Raw genomic sequence first — 14,861 nt, 5'->3', positions numbered from 1 at the left:
TTGGAAAGGTCAGGTTGCAAACCTCTTTGCTGCCTGTGTCAGAATATGGAATATGGATTCCCTGATGAATTGTTAATCTATAAGGCAACCTTGTCTTCTCTTTCCCTTCTAAATGGTGTTTGTGAAGGATCAGCCTTAGGTAGGTCCTAACTTGCCTCTACCTGTAGAATTCCTCAGGGGACATGAAATATAAAGATGTTCTTCTGACAGTGACTCCATTCCTATGGCACACTCTGAACAACCCTGTGGTTAGTAAAAGCAGATTTTCACTGCCAAATCATTGCTATTACGTATAAGATGTTTCTTACCACACAAGCAAAAAAAAAAAGAGAAGCAGCTGCAGCTGATATGGTTCCTTGTATTTACACTGAATAGCGTACTATAAAAAATGTATTTTCATTCTTTTGAACACAAATTTGTTAATATGGCATTTGATAGCAATAGGTCAGGGTATTTGACTCAAAGTCAAAAGAGAGAGCTCAGTGACATGGTCTTTGCCCTACAAGTATCCCATCAAAAATAAGATTAGCAGTAACAGACCGAGGTGTTTGAAAAGCCTCTGTGAAGTTTTCATCAAAGATGTGGCTCCTCATTCCTATTACCATACATTTATAGAAAAATTCAGACAGAGACAGTGATTCTCTACAGTGTTTTAAAAAAACCGCCCTAATTGCTGACAGCTAATTCATCCTCGCTTTAGTGTGGACACAAGACTTGACCCAAAGTTATCTAAGACTGTCAGAAGAAGAAAGTAACTCCTACAGCTTTTGTGTGGCAAGTACGTTGCCTGTGGACTTTGAAACTAGAAACACTGGGAAGATTGGGGGGGGGGGGGGGGGCGGGGAAGAGAGAGAGAGAAAAACAATGTCCCAGTTTTTCGGGGCTCTTAGATAGAGAAGTGAGAGAGCTGTTTGCTTTCCAATGTGTGTCATGCAAAGAGAACTGGTGGATCTGCAAAACACCCATCTCATTAATACAGTTATTGAGAATCCAGAGTGGCTTGGTTTTGTGAAACAGAGACATACTTCTCTCTACATACGAAGAAGAAAAGAAGATCTCAGACAGATTGAATACCTCTGGGGACAGGAAAAAGGGGTGACATGGCTGCGTGTGGTGTGGAGAACTTCAACTGTATTTGGAGTCAGGCAGCCATGAAAGAAATGCTGTGACACCTGAGATACATCACATCCTTCTGGAATGGTGTCCACAAATCCCTGGTTTTTGCACTGTGGAGGTTTTCAGTGCATGTCACTGAAGCTTTACTAAAATAAAATATGACGTGTAACTGAGGAAAAAGTCAAGTGAGAAATCACAGCAGCTTTGGCCACTTGTGCAATTTTATGTAGGAGTTAAAAACACAAGAAGGTACAAGGCGGAATGATTTTGCAACATTTTCCAGCACTTTTTCTCTGCCTACAGAGAAGCTGATAGAATTAGCAAATGGAAGAGGGACACTTAATAGAGGATGAGGGGAGGACAGTGCACAAACACAATTTTTTTCCTTAACTAGTGGAGACAGTGGAGTAAGACAGCAATGATGACTGCTAAGAACAGTCTGGTGACGAGAGAAAAGATGCAATTCCAATTAAAGTATCTTGTGATTCTGAGAAAATCATTTGTGAGAAGTGAATGAACAAAGAGGAAACAACAGTCTGTTTGGTCTCTAGCTTACATTTTGTTGTCACACCAGGAACTCAGGAAATTGGCCAAAAATCTCGCTTTTAACACCCCAATTCCAAGGTTGTTCCATGCAAAAGAGGAAACCTGTAGCCTTGTAAAACGCATGTTTTGGGCAAAATGTGCTCTGTGTGTGTGGCAGCGATAGCAATCCATTTATTTGTACCCGGAGAAGGAAAGCGCTGTGTTATATTTAGTTATGTTGTTAGAAAGGAGCAGTGGTATTCACAGTTCTTTATTAGTTGTGCACGCTGAGATAGTTGATTTCCTCTTATTTTAGGAATAGCAAGGGAATAACTCCCTTGGCAATACTTTTCCCACATCACTGTGTGTGAGCATGTTAAAAAAGTGACACATGATGTCATGGCTGAAAATGTCTCCTGAGCCTGTTGTATTCAGGCCATGTTATCCTTTGTGGAATGATTCCAAAGGGAGGAGTGCTCTTGCTGTCTGAATTGCCCTCTACTCCTTTGCTCAGTTTCATTTCTACCAGATATCCTTTGCTCTGATCATGTGCTCAGGACACTAAGGTGATGCATCAACGAATCTGTTTGGGAATACAGTTCACAGGTTTTTGAGTGTGAAATGCCTTCTGGAGAAGGGTTACTTTCTTTTGCCTGGGTTCACTACATTGACTTTAAGAATGACAAGAGAGGGAGCACAGCTGAATAAACTCAGTCTCAAGCCAGATGCAGATGCCTTCAGCTGAGGAAGAGAAGGACCAGATTGTCTGAAACCATCCAGAAGTTTTCCCTCTCCAATTGGAAGTTAGTAGTTTTTAGGACAACTTCTTCAGCATGGCATTTCTGATCCCACATAACACACAGAACACTGGAAATCCTCTGAGCAATTAAAAAAACCCCATCACAGCTAAGCCTGGCAAACTCTCTACAGAGAGCATGAAGGGGGAGCCCATGGTGCATACTTTGGCTGCTGTCTGGTTAAAACTAAAATATAAAGGTGTTTAGAACCTACCAAAACTAATTTCAAACCTCAGCCTTCCCAAACTGTGGTAAGAAGTCCATAAAATTCCCTACAGTTAAGATCTCTTTTTGTTTGTGGTCATGGTGATCTTCTGTGAGGAGAGTTAATGAAATGTTCAGAGAAAATGCTTAAGAGCCATTGTGGCAATATCAGAGGAGTGAAACATTTTTCAAGTGCAAACAAAATTATCTAAAGTCTCAAGACTAATACTTACTTTAAGGAGATAAAATGCAGCACAGGTATTTGCTGTACAAATGAAAGATTTTGGTTTCATATCTCACTGAACCTCAAGAATTTTTAAGAAACAGATTTTTAAAAAAATTATTAATAATTTTATAGATATAATTGTGACTTGCTTATGATTATCATTATGTCAACATAATTGTTAAAATAAATGAGCTCTGATTTGAAATTATAAAACATGTTAAGCACGGGTTTGAAAACTGATATTGTGTTCCAAATCTAAATGGAACTTCTAGAAAGCTATTTTAAGAACATGTATAGTAAAAACAGATCTTAACACTACGTTAGAAAGCAAATATGTATCTGTCCTGCTCTAAGCTATTGCCATGAAGTAAAGAATCTAGCAAATTTTGGGACTCAATCTCTGATATGAAAATATTCCCTCTTAAAGAAAAACAGCTGTATTCCTGGACAAATTAGTGTCAGAGCAAAACAGTGCCTATTACATACCAAAAATAATGTTTTAATATTGTCTTTAGAAATAAAAAGAAAAATAGAAAAGTGTTTTTTTATCCTCATAGCACAGTCAAGTAGGAAACCATGTAATGCAACAGGATGTGATACGGGTGACAATTAGTGAGAAACGGGAACTGAAATCTGGATGACTTAATGTTGTTTATTGAATTATTTGATAAAATATGGTACTACTACTAGGATTTGATGAGAACTGTAGTTTCATTTTATTCCAAAAAGCTGGTTTGGCCCTTAAATAACTCGAAAAATCCCCTCTGATGCCACTTGCAATACAAAGTGTAGATACAGTGCGGTGTGGCATTTGGGTTTTTGAAAATGTGCTTGCAGGACAGATGAGGGGTTGGGCTGAATTCCCCTAAAAGCCCTGTCTTTCAGGGGGTGTAGTGGTCAGGACATTAAGCCTGATTCCATAATGGGTTAGAGGCAGGTCAGTAGCTGTCAGTACAATGAGTACAGGTGGGGATCTACCTGTGGATGCTGCCTGGTTTTCTCGTGTGTCCTGCCATACCATGAAATGCAGCCATGGATGTGCTGCCTCTTTCTTCTGTTCACAGCAGGACAGGGCTCACCCCAGAAAGTAAAAAAAGGAGCAATATTGCATGGCTCATCAGCTGGTGATCAGCTGTCCAACATCTTCCTCCAGCCCCTGGTGCTCAACTTCTTGCATCATTGATTGCATAAATGTAATATTTTGTAATGGTTTAATTCTGACTTTCCCGACCTCTTTACTTCTTTTTTTTTTTGGGCATTTGTCTCCAGCTAATATTGCAATATGGCCTCTTTGTCCTTTTCATATCACTGGTGTTGGTGTGATGTAATGCAGGCAAGATTTGGTGGAGCAGCATTCACTGCTGTACCAATTACAAATCAGAGAGGGAGAAGTGGGTTTTATTTTTCAGTTTTGTTTGTCAAATCATTGATTACCACTTCATTTTGCAGAAGGGGAGAAAGGGAGAGAAGGAAGGAAGGAAGGAAGGAAGGAAGGAAGGAAGGAAGGAAGGAAGGAAGGAAGGAAGGAAGGAAGGAAGGAAGGAAGGAAGGAAGGAAGGAAGGAAGGAAGGAAGGAAGGAAGGAAGGAAGGAAGGAAGGAAGGAAGGAAGGAAGGAAGGAAGGAAGGAAGGAAGGAAGGAAAGAAAGAAAGAAAATCTCTGTCACAGAGCTATAGGTGCTCTTGTGACAGGTGAAGGCAATAATGTGATCTTTGTCTAGATGCATTCCAGAGATAATACACTCTGATTTTAATTTCTGAAGGGGAAATTTTGAAGACTCTGCTCTTTTGTATGAAAAGAAGTAATGTCTGTCGTAACTTGATGGTATTTGAGTTTTTGCCTTTAATGACGCAGAAATAATTTTTTCCCGGGTTAGGAAGGATGTGATCTGGCAGGGTGTCAGCTGCTTGGTGAACATTGCCCATTCTGATGTTACTTCCCTGAAATACTCCAGAAAGCAGTGAAAAGGAGGTGAGCGTTGCCATTCATTCATTCTACACACATTTGGGTGATCGTGCTGCACAGCCAGCACTTTGAAGCAAACATTAACCCCTCACTTGGTGACAGCTGAGGGGACCTTGCCCCAGAGTATGCTGGACACTCCTGCTCTGCCATCTGGCTCCAGCCTTACAGCTTCCCCAGGCATCAGCACTTCTGGGACCTGCTCCTGGGTTGGTTTCAGCCACAGCACTCCCTTTGCTGCAAAGAAAAAAACAACCCAGTTTGCTTTCTGAACATGCTGCACCAGAATGATAAGAAAGCTGGCTGGCCCCCAAGGCTGGCAGACATCCCTGCCACCTCCACCCAGGCTCCCTTCAGACTTCACCCTTCTCATCCCAAAGGCAGTAACAGAGGAAAGAGCAGCTGGAGACTCCAGTATATTTGCTCCTGCAGGCATCTCACTCACCTCCTGTCTTGTTTAGGATCTGTGTTTGTTCTGGTCACTTGACAGAGACTGAAGGACCATTAAACCTTCTATTTTGACTCCTCTAAGCCACCAGTCAAAGGGCCCTGAGCTCTTCAGTAAATGCTTGGCCAGAGCATCACCTCCTGAAAGATCTCCAGGTTTAACCTACCACCCCAAGATAACATCCACATGGATCTGTTATGTCAGTCAGTGGCTCATTTCCAGAGCTCATTGTTCTTGCTCTTAACAACTCATTCTTCACTCTCCCATGGCAGTGGCCTGGATTTGCTTCCAGTCTTTGGTTTCCCTTCTCATTTCTGTGCTGGAGTGAAGAGCCTTGCTGGAGTGACTAGCTCTTCTCTCCTCTCCCTCAGGCAGCCCTTTCATGGGCTTCATGCCACAGCATTGCACTGAAATACATTTCTGTTTTTTGTGAACATTGGCCTTTCATTGCATTTCTTGCTTTTCTGCAGCTTGAGGAATTATTGACAAGCCCTGCTGTTCTTCACCTGCACAGCAGTGCAGCTAAGGGTGGAATAGAACCCAAATTCAAAGGAAGTTCAACGAATGAGTCAGTACAACAGGAGTCATATGCTTTAAACATGCAGAATCAGGTCCTTTTCCTCTGCTCCATCAGAGGAGCAACATATCAGACAAATTTAAAGTCTATAAGCACTTGTGTCTATTCTTAGCAGGGCATTGAAAGTGCTGTCTTTACTGCACTGTTAACAGACTGGCTCTTCCCAAAATGCTAAGTGGAAAATGGAAAAAGAAGAACGGAAAGGCAGGCAGACATACAAAATCTTGGTAACCCCACTTTTAAGAGCAGATGACTTGCATAAATAAGCCCAAATTAAGCGCTGAGTTAAATGTTGTAGGAACTGATTTTGTGAGGACAGGCTAGAGTTCAGCTTTTCCTCCATCATCTTTATAGTTTTGCTGTGCCTGAGGAAAAACAGGTCCCCAGTTTTGTTACTTTAAAAATGCAAATAATTTGCTCTTGTGATGAGTAGACAATTCTTTTAAAAGAGTCTTAAGCACATACATTCAAAATGTTCTTGGTTATACAGGAAGGCTTGTTTGTTTGTTTGGTTGGTTGGTTTTCTTTAAGTGCGCTAAGTCATGCTCCAAGCGGAAAAAAGGAAATGTTGCCCTTGTAAAGACAAATTTTTTTTCATCATTGAAAGCACAGGGCAGTCGTTCAGCCTTGAGGTCTGAGATTGCTGAGAGATGTTTTAAAGTCGTATTCTGAATGTTTAAGAGATTACAGGCTTAGTTTTCTAGAGCATGTATTAAGGTTTCTCTGTAGTGTGAACGAGCTGTAATCTCTTTCATTCTCTTCTTTGAGTGTGTTTATATTAGCATGGTCTGTCTAATCTGCTATTCTGCAATAAATGGGATTAAAAGGCTGTCTGCTCCTGCTGTACCTCAGCTGGGGTCCAGAAATATGCATTTCTCTTCCCCTCATGAGCATGTTTGTATGCATTTGGCACACAAGTGAAGGACTGCTGATGGATGTGCAGCTGTGTCCCTCCTCCATCCTCCCTCTCAAATCCTCAGGAGATTTTTTAGGGGCAAAAAAGCTGCTGAGCAATGTTTAGACCTTCTCTGAGTGACTGTTTTGGGGACTGACTCATCTCAGCAGTGGTTGTTTCCCTAATTCCAATCAGTTTTATTTTATGTCCCAAAGAAGGTCAACTCAGAGTTTGTGCTGTTGCACATCTCCCTCAAAAGTTGTTTGTTTGATGTCTGTTGTCAAGATTTATTGTGTTTTGGCTGTGGGAGAAGAAACAACAGATGATTATGGACTTTCAGGGAGGATTTTGCAAGGCAACTTGTCTATGAACTAAAGAAAATTTGCGATTATTTTTCTTGCCCTAATGGTTTTCACTCCCACTCAGGGTATAATACATCAACCTTGATAGTAAGGAGCATTGCCCTTACAGCTCATAAGATTGCTCCAGAGAAAGTATTGGGGTTTTAAAGTTTTGTGGGTGTTTGTTTTTTGGTTTCTGTTTGTTTGTGTTTTGGTGTGTGTGGTGGGGTTTTTTGTGGGTTGGGGTTTTTTTAAATTTTCTTCTTTTTTCCTTTTCAAATGGCCCACATTGGGCATTCACTTAATTTTAGGGGAGGGAAGGAATCCCAGCTCTCTTGCATGCTACTCACATATCTACACAGCAGATGCAATCCATACTATGCTCTGCTTTCAGAATATCAGGACCATGGCAAGGGAGATGCATGTAAGTATTCACATGTGCATGGATCCACAAGAAATATAAGATGACATTGTTAAAAAGCTGTATCTTTGCCTTGACCATTTCATTTTTGAGAACTTCCTCCCATGAGCACAGGAGGTTAGAGAAGAAAGCCGTGGGAATGAAAATGAATACAATGGCGACACAACACCATTCACTGAGGCGACTCAAAATTCAGCAGACATTTATCTTTTACTTTGTTCTCTGCATTCCATACCGAGATTTTCACCTAGATTCCAATCTGCTGGAATAAAAAATTAAAGCATATGTGAGGTAAGAGTGCCCAGTTTCCCTCTTTGTGCTGATTTCCCCACCCAAACACCTGTTTTTCCTTGCGGGGCCATGCAGGGCTTTTTTCCTGGAATCACAGCTGGAAGGGTCTCAGTGGAGCATGCACGCAGAGCCTCTTCCTGTGCCTGCACAAGCCCGCCCACCCACACAGCCACAAAAGCAGAACAAGTGTGAAAACAGAGAAATGGTGAAGCAGCTACTCAGTGACACAATGGAAAATGTTGCACGGTTTATGGTGCACTTCTAAATAAGCACAGCCAGGAGTTGCAGGAATGTGTGAAAGTGTGTGAGTGCTTAAATCATCCATGGGGAGACTGAGGGCATCCTTTCCTCATGGGAATGTTGCTAGCAGTGGAAAACATTTAAGAACATTTGGGATAATTCTGTCCCTGAAATTTGGGGGGGGATTTAATTTAAATTTGCTATTTGGACCCACAATAACAGATATACCTCTGATATATGTTACAAATGTTTCTAACTTTACTACCTCTTTGGGATTAATCAAGCCTATTCATTTCTAAATAAGATTCCTTTCCAGTAACTTTTTTTTTGTCCCAGCCTACATCAGATTCCAGTAAATTATTTGGACTGTTAATGTCCTCATGGCTCCTAGATGTATTTGCTCCTGTATTACCCCCGAACAGTGTGTTTTGATTGTTTCTGAGAATCTTATCTTTTGGTTCATGCCTATGGCTTTGTGTGGAGCCAGTCCAGTATGGTCTTGCCCAACCAGAAGGCATCCATTTGGCATTCTTCTAATTCCCATAAGGAATGGATCCATGGAAGGATCAAAATATTTGGAAAGCCATTTAAAGGAAAGCAAGCCCTGCAGGGGAGAACATCCCCTGCTCTAGTACCACAGCCCTGACCAGCTTCTGAGTCATAGTTTGTAGAAAATATTAACTTTCTGCTGTCCACTGAGAAAACGTCTGAAGAACGTGTCCTAATGTTGCTGTAGTGACTGGTGGTGTTTCACTGGGGCTGTGCTGAGGTCCAGCTGTTGTACACAGGGTTGTCTGCATGGCCGGGCTGCCTTTGGTGCTGTGTTCAGAGACAGGCAGGGTTTTTACTCTGCTGAGGGGGAGAGAGGTCCACGATGCTGGTCACCCTCACACTTCAGTGACAGGCTTTGCCAAAAGGTGATGGACTTTGAGCCAGGGACAAAGCCATGAGGTGAATTATTCTGGGGCCAACATCAAGAAGCAGCGGCAGAGCTCGGTCTCCTCTCAGCTGGCAGTGGTGCTTGCTTTGAGAGTATTTTGTATGGCCTTTCCTCAAGTGCTGAAAGCAATTATCTCTAATAATTACCCAGTAAAATAATAGTGTAGCTGTAATTTGATGTGATTGCTTTGGTACTGTGTCTGTTTCTCATCTGTTGCCAGACTGGATGTGAATTGAGGTTGCCCAGAACAAAACAGTAACATACAGATGGAATTGTACCAGTTACCTTGACTTTATTTTCTGTTTTCCTGTCAGCTCTCAGGAGATTATATTTTCTGATTATTATCCTGTTTCTATTCAGATGTGAAAAACCTTGCAATTACACCACTAGAAGCAAGATAAAGCACTTCCAAGTATGTTTACAGGATGATTTTTAAACTTGTGGACTAAGAAAACCTGCTCTTTTCTCAGATGCACAATCAGGTACAGTTTTCTCAAAATGAGACACATTTTGCTATTCTAACCTATAAATAGTCATTGTTTTGGTAAGCTTTAGAAAAGATTAAAGAGAAATAATATTTTTTTATATGTTAGTGTTCATGTAAAAGACCTGATGGATACTGATGGAGGTTTCCATCCTCCAGGCAGGTAGGCTCAACAAGGGATTTACAGAATCAAGACCTCAGTGTTTTACAAAGTCACCACGAAGGTCAGCACAGACAGTCTCTGAGTAGCTAATCAAATAACATAAAACCAAGCTCATCCTCAGGTCAAATAAAGACAATAATGTGGTTGTGGAAGGAAAAAAAAGTGTGGTTTTTTTACTCACCATAGAAGAAATACGAATAGGGAAAGCTGCAGTCTGGATCTGAATCAAGATCATGAAGAGTCAACAAGATCTTATTTGCATAAGTGAAATCTAAACCAGGACTTAATAGGCAAATGATACAGAACTCTCCTAAATTTTGGGCAGTCCTTGACTTGAGAGACAGCCTATTTTAGTCAGTTTACATATCTACTATATATTTGCAAATGTTAATTGAGCAGTTCTTGTAGCACCAGAGGCATTATTAGTCCAAACCAGGAAGGAATTTGTTAGGTCCATATTTTAAGCCTGCCAGCACACAGTGTTATCAAAACTCTATTGTATTAAGAATGTTTACTATCATTTTAAAAGGATTTTAAAAGAATGTTTTCATAGTGACTGTGGTAGAAGTAGACACTGAAACTTAGTCATAGTTGTGCCCAAACAAACACTATCTGCTTACGATTTAGCTAAATAAAAATGTGACCTTATTGTCCTAGGTCAGCTTTGAAGAATTAACATAAACGTATTTTATTTATCAAGGGAAGAGTTCAAAATTATTTATTAGGATTTTCATTGCATACCAAGTTTCAGGCAGTGTTGATGTGATAATTTCATTCATTATGAGATGTAGTTAGGGGAAGAGACTTGCTTTCAAAAAACCCCCATAAATTCTGGGAATCCAGGAAATGTAAGGCAGTCTTGTCTAGAATATAATTAACATCTCTGCCAGCTCAAGAATCATCTTTGGTTCTTTCAGCCTGAGGACAATACTATGAAGTTGCAGACAAGGTGAGGAAAATTTTAAAAGTTCCAAGTCAAGATCACTGGTCAACCAGAGGTTCAGATCCTAATATGGTGCTAAAGTACCTGCAGATAACAGGGTAGGCTTTATTCTTCAATAGTAACCTAAGAGGATGTTGGGAATAGCTGGCTGTTTCACCAGAAAAAGTAGGACCAGAAATGAGAACTCTTGAACCTACATAAACTCCCTGGCTGGTCACCTTTGAGCAGACGACGTGCTGTTTCCTGTGATTATCCAGTTCTGGATGTTCTCTGTGTGATAACTCTGTATGGTCAAGGCTTTTATCTTTTAATAGAGAAAAATACACAGTTGTGTGCAGCTCTTAGGCCACAGTGTCAGCCAGGTTTTCATATCGTGAAGGGCATTAGGCATGATCTTAGTGTGGGCTGGATAGAGCAGTTCCATTCTCTGGTGAAGAGATTTCTGCTGAGGCCAACACGAGCACATGGCTCTCATGCTTTCTAAGAATCAGTATCCCAGCTCTGTGGGCATGGGCTTCTCCAACAAATAATAACATAATACCACTGATAAATCTGTAGTGCTTTCAATTGTGTGGATGGTTTACAGTTCTTTTAGTATCAGATACAGAGCTGTTTCTGGTATTGAAGAACTATCATTGAGAATATCTATTTCTCATAAAAGCAATGAAATTCTTGAAGAAACAGGTGCTGGAAAGTGATAAACACACATCCTACTAAAATCAGAGTGTATTCACTTTATTAGTTCATATTAGTGCACCAAAACTATAAACAGAGTCAGATGCCTGTGGCATGCACAGACTCTGTGGTTGCTTACGTGCTATTCTAAAGTCACTTAGCATTAATCCATAACAGATTTAGGCCAAGAACTTTGTCTAAGACTCCCCACAGCCAAAGATATTCAGATATGAATCACAGTGTAATATGAGATCAATTGGTGTGAGATGGATTCCAGGCTTCCAACATCAACCATTTATTTTCTCTCTAATCCTTGTAGGTCCTTTGCTTCAAACTCTGAGACCCTCCCTTCATTTTTAATCTGTTCAGTGGTTGGTATTTTGACTGAAGAGACACCACAGAGGCTGCTGCCCCCACCTAGCCCAGGAGCTGAGAGGCTTAAAGAGCAGGAAAATAAACTGGGGTAGCCTTTAAGGAAAAGAAAGCATTGTCAATCTGAAGGACAAAATGTTCTTCAGTCGGGAAGGATTTAGACTCCGAAGTATGAGCGTGAGTAATAAGGGAAGGCAGTGGCTTTTCTTAGAACATTCAAGGACTTTAAAGAGGCAAGAAACTGCTTGGTTTTGCTCATTAAATCAAGATTATCCACATAGAACCACAGGATTGACCTCCCCAACACTGCCAGGAGCTGGTGGACACTCCAGGCCACGGGGGGGAGGAGGGAGAAGTGGGACTGGCAATGGGTGTACAAGGCCTCACCAGCCCAAGCTCATGAAAAGAGGCTCCCAAATTCTCTCCTTTAAGTAAGAAAGACGTGGCAGTAGAAGTTGTTTGAGAGGGACTATGCTGCTTCTCACATGTGTAAAGATTTCTGTATGTTCAGCTTGATGTGTATTGGAGAGAGGATGCTGGGGGATGCTCAGGGTCAGCACAAGGCCACAGACCACATGGAGCAGCCACTTCCACCAGGTTTATTTCAGACCCTGGGTTGGATGAGATCCAGGAGCAGGCTGAGAGGAATTTTGGGATGTGCTTCATACCTGTAAGTGACTGTAAGTGACACAGGGTCCTTAGGTGTGGCACTGTGGCAGAGAGCACACCCTCTCTTGAATTCTGGTGGTGTCTACAGGCACACACACACACAAAAAGAGGAATAATAGAAATCCAAATACAAAAATAATACACCAGCTAAAATCTGTGTGGGGCTAATCGAATCTGTACAGAAGTCACTCAAGAGTCACACTGAAAATAAAGTAAGGGAGGGAGGACACTGTGAGCTGTGGCTTTGGAGTTGTTCCCACAGCTGCCAACCCCAAACCAAGTTGTCTGTGGCCGACCACCACATTCAGTCATTTCTTGAACGCAAAACCACTTGTAGAACACTTGTAAAGCACTTATTCCTTGTATCTCAATCTAAATTTACCCTCTTGTAATTACAACAACAACAACAACAACAACAAAGAGGATGGGGAGCAGGACGGTCAGAAAACAATAATTCCATTACCTAAAGCCCCAGATTTTGAATTGCTGTGCCACAGAAATGCACAGGCTTTATATCACAGAGCTTTTATTGGCACTGGCAGGGAATTGAGCATGGATACAGTCAGACACTGAATTGCACAATGTTAACACAGCTTTCTTATAGATAAGGCAGGCATAATTAAAAAATAGTCCAACAGCATAATTTATGTTGTATTGATTTGCATTAATGTGAGAGAAAATACTGAGCAGTTCCTGATGGGAAATGTAAGTTCCTGGAATGGAGAAAGTGGCAGTGAGTCTTGTATATCATTAAATCATGAATACTCTTAGAAACTCTTTTATTCAAGCATTCAAACTCTTTTATTCTTCTGTACTGGAGATATAAATCACAGTCCCAAATTTTATTTATTTCTATACAAAAATTGGCATGCACAGAATCAGTTTTCTGCTCCCTGAGGATGCATACTCAATAAAGAAGCTTTTTTTTTCTAGGAGTAAACTCCAAAAATCCTGGGCCAACAATGCTATGTATTGCTTGTGTACTTGTTTTTCCCATAAGAATCAAAAGTCTGTGCATCATACAAAGGCACAGAAAGGCACAGCAGAGAACTAGGATGAAAAAAATATTTTCCATGTTTCTCAATATAAAAAAAACCAAAAACCATTTCCTTGGTTTTGGTCATTTCAAGTAAGCTGGAAAGTAAGATGATTTAAAAGTTCAGGGCTAACAAACCCTATTAGAAATACTGTACTGCAGGAGAACCTGAATATCTTTTGCTAAATAGTTCTGTAATTAAAAAAAAAATCTTTTTGATTTCTTGTCAAGTTTTTTAGACTAACTCTAAGGCAACAGAAGGGGGACAGCTCTGTGTGCTTACCACAGGGTAGCAGGAGCAAGATCTACTTCCAATGCTTGTGCTGTTTCCTCATTAAAGGCAGTGGGGCAGGATTTACTTGGTTAATTCTTGATTTCATAGCGTGTTTATTTGCTGACTCTAAGGCTTGTCAGGTGTGCTCACCTTTCAAAAGGGAAAGGACAGTGCTTTGGGCCCTCAGGCAGACACATATTTGCAGGATGATTCTGCTCTGAAATAAAAGATTGCTTCGCCTAATTGCCCAAGTCCTTGAAGTTATCCACTGAGGGAAATAAAATGTACTTATTTGTCGTGAGCTTTTGGTTTTGATTTCCCGGGAGGACAGGTCTGGAGTGGTGCTTGCCGTGGATGTTGCATCACTGCTTGGCAGCGGGGCTGAAATCTCTCCCTGCCTGCAGGCAGCCTCGCTCTCCTTCCCTTAAAGAAATGATCCACCCAACACGCGTGTTCGTTTGTCACCCCAGCTCCTCACAGCCTGGGAAGCTCATGAAACAGTTCCCTGGACTCTGTATCCTTGGAGCAGCCAAAACTATAGGTAATGACTGCAGAATTAATGCTTTTATGTGCTGCAGACACACACTCAGCCACCACTTTACGGGAAGGTTTAGTTTTGAGTCCCACGCTTTCTCCTGCAGTGTGCTGCTCACGCCTCACACCTGCCCACAGACCAAACCCTGCCCTGCAGGGTGGGCTTCCTCCGTCCAAGGGGAGGATTTGGTGCCCAGAGGTGGGCAGTGGTGCCGGGACAGATGACCCTGGGCATCTAAAGGGTGCAGTGTGGAGCTACAGGAAGCTTGGAACCACCTGGGGATCAAGGTGTCTCCAATGGCACGAAAGTGTTCTGGCAATTGACTCACCCTCCTCATCTCCAGCAGTGAAAATGGCCTTCTGTGAAAGTAGCACGATCCTCCTCATTATGGAGAGGAACCCTCCAGACAGGCTGCCTGGCCCTGGAAAACAGAAAACTTGCATTTTGTGTTGATTGAAACTGATGCTTGGGCTCGGGTCTTCGTGTTAAAGCTCTGAGGAGCATATTTGTGTGGGTGAGAGAAGAACCAGGAAGGCTGTGTGGTTCCTGTCTGCTTCATCTTCCTATTGCTCTAGAGCAAAATTGTCTAGGAAAAAAAAAAAAAAAAAGAAAAAAACCCCCCGCTTTGACCCAAAACCTAGAGCATTCTCAGTGAGGATGGAAAGATTCTTGTCCACAGTGGGGGGCCGTGGGAGGAGACATTTGGAGACTATTAACTTCTTTCCTGG

This window comes from Chamaea fasciata, unplaced genomic scaffold, assembly GCF_029207755.1.
Source record: "Chamaea fasciata isolate MVZ Bird 193981 ecotype frontalis unplaced genomic scaffold, bChaFas1.0.hap1 SCAF_2, whole genome shotgun sequence".
NCBI classification, from domain to species: Eukaryota; Metazoa; Chordata; class Aves; order Passeriformes; family Sylviidae; genus Chamaea; species Chamaea fasciata.
The sequence above is the reverse complement of the archived record's forward strand: the minus strand, read 5'-3'. Positions refer to the sequence as shown.